At 50.5% G+C, this 7,974-nt stretch overlaps 1 long non-coding RNA gene across 1 annotated transcript in view; it reads left to right on the plus strand.

The window, feature by feature from the left end:
• Positions 1 to 450: 450 nt before the first annotated feature.
• LOC116091914 overlaps positions 451 to 7,974 on the plus strand; it is an 11,826-nt gene continuing 4,302 nt past the window's right edge. Inside the window, exon 1 of the long non-coding RNA XR_004119104.1 lies at positions 451 to 908. This is a non-coding gene — a long non-coding RNA (uncharacterized LOC116091914). The remainder of the gene's footprint in view (positions 909 to 7,974) is intronic.

Raw genomic sequence — 7,974 nt, forward strand, 5'->3', positions numbered from 1 at the left:
TCTCTCTCTCTCTCTCTCTCTCTCTCGTGTGTGTGTGTGTGTGTGTGTGTGTGTGTGTGTGTGTGTAAGGGTCAGCTTCCTTGCCTTTTTCCAAGCAGAGAGCCCACCCCTGACTACTTCTGGATCTTTGGCCTTGCTGGGGTGCTTGCTCTTCTGTTGCTGCCTCCCCATTTCAGAGCCCTTAGATCACTCAGATGATCTGGAATAAACCCCCAGCTCAAAGGCTGGGGTGAGTTGCCTCAGTTCCTTCTGCCTCTGGAGTTCTCTGCTGTGAAACAAGCCATCTGTGTGCCCCAGGGGTTAGGCTGGGCGCATTGTTCTGCTAACTAGTTCACCTCTCAAGCCCCCCACCCTTGACTCCCCCGTCTCTTTCTCTTCCAAGTGTTTCTCCCACGATGCCTGCGGTAGTGCCTGCACACTTCAGGTCTCCTGTGACCATAGGCCAGCCTCTTATACCTGCAAGGAAAGCCAAAATGGTGCTTGGACACACACAAACTCTGATCTGCCCCACCCACTGGGCTCCTCCAGACCCTTCCCTCTTCTATCCTGTTCCCTTTGCTCCCTGAATTTGAAAGCACGTCCTGTTTCCTGTATATCCCAGGGTGTTTGCCACCTCCTGGCTTCTGCCCTGTGGATCTTTCTGTCTGTCCGCCTTCATTCATGTCCCCAGGAAGCCAGGAAGCCTTGACTGACCCTTCCCGAGCACCTAAATGTACTTACTGGTTTTTAGTCTGGCAGAGCACAGAGGCCTTGCCTGTTTCCTCTCGCCCCTCACAGTCCTGTGTCTTGTGTGTTTGGCCACAGAGCGTACCACAAGCTGGTCCTGGAGCCATGGGAACCCTATGAATTTGTACCGAAGCTCAAGGACTTGGTCTAGGGATGCTGACAAGACTCACTGGGCATGAAAGGTAAGTGGAAGAGCCTGTCCCTTGCCAGAATGCCAGAATGACCCCGGAAGCTGCTTGGTGGCATCTCCAAACTTGCTTTCCACATGCTCTCAGACTGGCTGGGGAACCCAGCTCTTGCCTGCTCCCCACTCTATGGCCGAGGACCCCGGACTCTTCAGGTTGATCATACCTGGCTTTTGAATAGACTGGAGGACAGGGAAGTGTCTCATGCTTCCTGCTTGGAGGGGGACGGGGGTGGGAGTGGGGGTGGGGATGGAGGGGTGGGAGGCTATCCCCCAGCTGTTGTTGAGGTGAGGCATGGTGGCTCTTCCTGGAGGAGGCTGATGCTGGTCAGGACATGGGTGTGGCTGGGCAGGCCGCTGGGAAGCCGCTTCCTTCCGGACCCTTCCTGTTTCCTTTTCCTCACTGCTCAGCCAAGCGATTGTCATGCTCAACCCTCCCGGGCCTGCCCAGGCAGGATGTGAGGCAGGAGGTTCGCTTTTCAAAAGTCAAGTGTGGATTAAACACCTTGAACTGCAGACTCAATGTGGCTCAAACAGTAACTTTTGGGTTATGTGTATTTTACCAAAATAAAAAGAACTGAAGGACTGACTATCTTAGATGGCTCAGTAGATAAAAGTGCTTGCTGCCAAGCCCGAGGGCCCGACCTCAGTCTCTGTAACACACATGGTGGAAGGAGACAAACCGTTCCTGCCTGCTGTCCTCTGGCCTCCCCACAGGGTCCGTGGTATGACGTGTGCACTCCCCTCCAAATATAGTTAAATGATTGTAAATTTTTTTTTTTTTTTTTTTTTTGGTTTTTCGAGACAGAGTTTCTCTGTGTAGCCCTGGCTGTCCTGGAACTCACTCTGTAGACCAGGCTGGCCTTGAACTCAGAGACCCACTTGCCTCTGCCTCCCAAGTGCTGGGATTAAAGGTGTGTGCCACCACGTCTGACTATGATTATAAAATTTTAACATCAAAATTGTCAAAAGAAAGGAAAGTGACTCATATCCCCAAATGTGAGGCTCTGTAACTAACTGTGAAGCCATCATTGCTCCCTAGACTTTTCCCATGCCTGACATTTCATTCTCTTCTAGAAACTGATGCAGAGGTATGAAGAGCTGGGGGGTGCTGGCAGTCCCATAAGCGGGTGCTTCTGGCCCTCAGGACCCATGGCAGGGAGATACTACATGTGTGGTTCCTAGATGAGCCCTCCCTCCTCACTGCTTGTAGCCTTGAGAGTCACAGGTTGTTTCCTGTCCCCTACTTTCCTCTTCCAACAACCATGGTTCATAGAGATGTCCTCCCCAGTGGGTGGAGTCCTCTGCTGGCACAGTCCACTATGCTGTACTTTGACTCTCATGACAAACAGACTCTCTTTTTTTTTAAAGATTTATTTATTTATTAAATGTAAGTACACTGTAGCTGTCTTCAGACAACCTTGGAACAGTTCTCATTATGGATGATTGTGAGTCACCATGTGGTTGCCGGGATTTGAACTCAGGACCTTTGGAAGAACATTCAGTGTTCTTACCCACTGAGCCATCTCTCCAGCCCAAGACTTTTTTTTTTTATTTCTTTTATGAGTGTGTGACTGCACATATGCCTGTGCACCATGTGGATGCCTGGTGCCCTCAGAGGCCAGAAAAGGCCATCAGATCCCCTGGAACTGGAGTGGCACAGCCAGAGTTAGAACATGTGTGGTGGTTAAGTCAACTTGACAGTCTAGAACCACGAGGGCTATGGCCTCTGGCCTGTCCAGTGTTAAAAGATGTGAGGACACTCATCCTGATTGTAGGTGGGACCACTTCCTAGGTCAGGGAATCCCAGACAGTAGAGCACAGAGAGAGCAAGCTGAGTGCTAGCCATGCATTCATCTTTCTGTGGTTTTTGATCATGGATTCCATGTGACCAGCCTCTCCAAGCTCCTGCCACCTCGACTTCCCGTACCCCAGAGTGTGAGCTGAAATACACCCTTGGTCCTTTGAGTTGCTTCAGTCACTTATTTTTGTTTATTTCACACAGGATCTTACTACATAGCCCAGGCTGGCCTGGACTTCACTATGTACACTAGGCTAGCCTGGAACTCACAGAGGTCCACCTGCCTCTGCCTTTCTGGAGTGCTGGGATAAAAAGCGTGAACTACCATGCTTGGCATGTCAAAATATTTTGTCATAGCAACAAGAAAATAAAGGAAGACACAAGGGAATGAACAAAATCCCCCATATTAGTGGCTCTTCAGCAGCCAGCTCAGGGGCAGCGAGCAGTTTCATTGCTGTCATGGCTGTCATTTCCCAAGACCTATTAAACGTGCTCTTCCTGTTCTCTCCCGACTTCTCAGAAGCCCCAATCTGCTTTTTCTCTGAATGTGATGGCCCTAGAAGCATATAATGGCATCTGTCCTTTAGATGTGTCTAGCTTATTTTGTTTTGCATAATGTCCTCATTTGTGATGGTTCATGGGATGAAATGTCCTTCTCTAAAAGGCTGAGGAGTATGCCCAGACATTCTTTTAGGGACACAATTCAGGGCTGAGCAGGACTGGAGGATGTGTCTTGGTGACTCCAGTGTCAAAGTCATAGGTGCTGGAAGGAACTGACAGAGGCATTGTGGAAGACATGGCGAACTTGGGCATGGTTGGGGTAGTTGGATGAGGTTGGGTGTGGTTGGGTGAGGCTAGGCATGGTCAGGTGAAATGGGCAAGTGTTTATGGATATGAAGAAGAGAGTGTTGGCATTTTCCAAGGGCTGCCCTGGGCCATAGAGGATGGAGACCGATTTCTGGGTCCCTAACTGACAGTTTATGTTGACCTCATCATGAGTAATGTGGAAGGAGAAGACCATCTGGACCTGGGAGAGAGAGGAGAAGAGCAGAGGCAGCAGGTGCATATTTTGCTGTACAACAAAATGGAGGGAGCAGAGAGAGAGCTTGGGAGATGGTGGCACTGGGAGCAGCCTAACACACTCATCCATGATGGAGTTCTGGCTGGGGAGAAACTGATAGGAGGAGTGATGACTGAAGGAAGGAGGGTGGACGAGGGCGGAGGACCTCTGAGGAAACTCTTAGATGCTTTTTGAGAGGCAGGAAGGGTCCTGGAGCATGGGACAGGGCAGGTGGGTCACAGTCTCCTATTGTCTTGTCTCTGTAAAATAGGAAGCAGGAACCTCAGGAGAGTGAGTGGGGCCTGGTCTGAGGAGCTAGGAGGAGGCACAGAAGGGCCATATGGGAGAATGCAAGACAGGGTAGACCAGAACAGGATGTAGAGATGGCTGAGGCCTCTGTGTGCTGTGCTGCATCTCTGAGCCAGGTACCAGGCATGTGAGCATGTGTTCTCATTTAATATTCTCACCAAAATCTCTGAAAGGCTATGTCATGTCTGTTCTTTGTGTGTGTGTGTGTGTGTGTGTGTGTGTGTGCACATGCACCCGTGTGGGTACATACATACCATGGTATTTGTGTGGAGGCCAGAAGATAACTTGGAAAAGCTGGCTCACTCCTCTCATGTGGTGAAGTAAACTCAGGTCTTCAGGCTTCCATGGCAAATGTCCCACCCGAACCATCTTGTCATCCTCTGTGTTTGTCTCCCACTGTATCTGCTTGTTTATTTGCTTTTGAGGCAGAGTCTCATGTGGCCTAGACTTGCTGTGTAGTTGAAGATGACTTGGAATTCTTGATCTTCCAGCCTCCACCTCTTGACGCTGAGATTCCACACTTGGTTTTCTGCCATGTTGGGGACAGAACTCAGGGCTTCATGCACTCTGGTCACCACCCCACTCCTCTGCCAGCTGCACTGTGTCCTCAGCCCTGGCTTTCATCTTGTTGATGAAATGACAGTGACAATAATCCCAATGTCCACATTCCCCATCGCCCAGACGGCGAACCTGCTCTCTCTAGAGCAGTGGCCTCAACCTTCCTAATGCCTTGACACAATAATACAGTTCTTCATGTTGTAGTGACCCCCAACCATAACATTACTTCATTGATGCTTCATAACTGTAATTTTGCTACTGTTATAAATTGTAAATGTCTGATATTCAGGATATCTGATATGTGACCCCTGTGTGGGTTGGTACCCACAGCTTGAGAACCACCTCTGTAGAGGATGTTGCTGATCAGTAGAGCCTGTGGGAATTGATGAAAATGGAAGGTGGGGCCTTATGCCTGTATCACTCTTGGTGATGCTGGAGATGGTATCCAGGGCCTTGCAGATGCTAGGCAAGTGCTCTGCCCTGAGCTGCATCTGAGCCCTGTGGAGAGTCATTCTAAAAGAGGCCTGGAGCTTTCTTGTTCATACACCCCTAGGCTGCAGAGAGAAGGCACTGTCTATGAGGCAGAAAAGCGCTTGCTAGGCCGGGGATTCACCAGCTCCTGGATGAACTCTGGACTGCTATGAAAAAGAAGCCCCAGCACCTTTCTGTCTCTGTTTTTCCTGGCGCTGGGAATTGAACTTAGGACCCCCCACCTGCTAAGCAGGCACTTTACCACTGAGCTATATTCCCATCCTGGCTTTAGCTGATTGTAAACCCAAGTGATCTACCACATCTATTGAAGTCACCTAGGCAGACAGAGATGGAAGGTCCCTCATGTGATCTGCAGTTCTAAAACCAAAACTAGGCCATTATAAAGCCTGTCAGGGTCTGGGAGATGGCCCAGTTGGTAAAGTGCCTGCTGTACAATATGAGGACCTCAATCTGGAGTCTCAGCTTCCACATGCAAAGCAGGGTGCCATGGTGCAGGCCTGCAATCCTGCACTGGTGGGTGGAGACATGAAAAGCAGGGTGCTATGGTGCAGGCCTGCAATCCTGCACTGGTGGGTGGAGATGTGAAAAGCAGGGTGCTATGGTGCAGGCCTGCAATCCTGCACTGGTGGGTGGAGATGTGAAAAGCAGGGTGCCATGGTGCAGGCCTGCAATCCTGCACTGGTGGGTGGAGATGTGAAAAGCAGGGTGCTATGGTGCAGACCTGCAATCCTGCACTGGTGGGTGGAGACAGCAGGGGCCTAGGGACTCGCTGGCCAGCTGCTGGTCTAACCAATCTGAGAGAACTAGGTGTTTCAAAAATAAGATGGGCAATAAACGAAGATGCCTAACTTTAGTCTCTGGCTTCCATAAAACACACACACACACACACACACACATACACACACAGAGTCAGACACAGGCAGGCAGGCAGACAAGACAGACACACACACACACACACACAGGTCCCCGAATGCTTATTTGTTAATTTAAAAAATCCTGTTGTTTTTTTTTTTTTTCTCCTTGTAAAGACTGGTGGTTCTTTCAGGAAATTTGTAAAATTTAGAGAAATGTAACTGTGAAAAGTTCTCAAAGATTATGAATCCCCTACCCAGAGAGAAATAACTTTGCCAGCCTGCCTGCTATGGCAGGTGGAGCTGATCTCTCACCTCTGTGAAGCTTGCAAACAGTTGGACTACATTTCCCAGACATCCCTGCAGACACAGTGGCACATGACTCAGCTCTTACTAATGGGATGTGGGAGAGTGAAGTCACCCACTACAAGAGCACAGCCCATAAGGTTTATGAGGCTTTGAGGGGTCCTAGGCTGCTGATATCTTGACCTCTGTCCTTCAGAACTGTGAGGAGGTGTGTTCTTCCTGTACTAAAAACAAATTGTCGTTGTGTCCCATACCATGTGTCAGCCCCGCAACCCCCACCTGCTGAACGACCCGCAGGACCAGGTACAATAAGGAGCTGGAGACCAAGGTTTGCTTAGCCTCAGGCAGATGTGATAAGCTTCACAGTAGCAGGGGGTAGTGAACCCTGTATCCCTGTACTGATTAGCCCGTGTCTAGCTGTGATTCTGTCGTGTTCTGCTCTGCTCTCAGCCCTGCAGGAGCTCCTACTGTCTCTCAGGTTGTCTAGCGCCCGTCAGTCAGCCTCACCCAGCCATTTCCAGCCTCATCTCCAACTACACTCGTGTGCCTGCTCCCAGAGCCTCTGGCTGCCTCTGTCCCTGGCTCAGCACCGTCCAAGGTCCTTGTTCCTCTCGAGCTGCCCTTCCTATGTGGAATGTCCTCTCTTTGCCAGGACCCACACACAAAAGCTGGGTGTGGGGCTGGGCATGGTGACATAATCCAGCCTAGGGCAGGTTGGAAGGCAAAGACGGCAGCAACTCTTAGGCCTGCTAGCCTGGAGTACACAGCACAGCAGAAACAAGAGAGACCCTGCTTCAAAAACACAGAAAACTCTCCAAGGTAAAGGAGAAAAACAAGCCCTCTGACTTGCATATACACTTGTACACACTTGTGTACACACACACACTTTTAAAAAACCAAGGAGACGAGGAGGTGGCACTGTTGGTGAAGCCCTTGGGACAGAAGCATGAGGTCCTGAGTTGAAGCCTCAGTACCCAGGTATAAATCCAGGCCTGGTGGCACATGCATTTGTGAGGCCAGCAGTGAGGAAGCTGAGACTCAGAGGTGTGTTCATGAGTGTGACCCCCTCAGGGGATGAGACCCTAATGCAAGCTGGGACCCCAGATGGAATTAGAGGAAATAATGGAGAGCCAGCTGGCATTGTCTCCTTTCCCTCCCTCCCTCTCTCCCTCCCCTCCCTCCCTCTCTCCCTTCTCCCCCTCCCTCCCCTTCCCCCTCCCCCGCCTTCCCTTTTCTGCTTCCTGCCACCATGACAAACTAAACTTCTAAAACCACAGCCCAGGTAAGTCCTCCCTCCCTTAATTGGCTCTGTCAGACATTTTGTCAGACACTCCATTTCATGTGCCTCCTTCTGGGCATATCCTCAAAGGAGCTGGCTCTCAAAGCCATCCTGGCCCTGGCCTGTTCATAGCAGCATGGTTCCTAAGAGCCTTCACTCAGAAACATTCAAGAGCCCATGAGCTGATGGACAGAGAGACAATGGATGACCTCTCCGTGCAGTGGGAATTGGCCTGAGTTCCTCCTAAGCCTTCAGCATGGCCTCATCTCTCTCTCCAGCACCGCCAGCTGGCTCCTCCTCTGAGAATGTCACTGCTAGACCCCACAGTCACCACCAGCTTCAGCCTTTTCCTGACCACTCCATGGGAGGGTTCTCTCTCTCTCTCTCTCTCTCTCTCTCTCTCTCTTT

The sequence above is a fragment of the Mastomys coucha genome, unplaced genomic scaffold, assembly GCF_008632895.1.
Source record: "Mastomys coucha isolate ucsf_1 unplaced genomic scaffold, UCSF_Mcou_1 pScaffold15, whole genome shotgun sequence".
Taxonomy (NCBI): domain Eukaryota; kingdom Metazoa; phylum Chordata; class Mammalia; order Rodentia; family Muridae; genus Mastomys; species Mastomys coucha.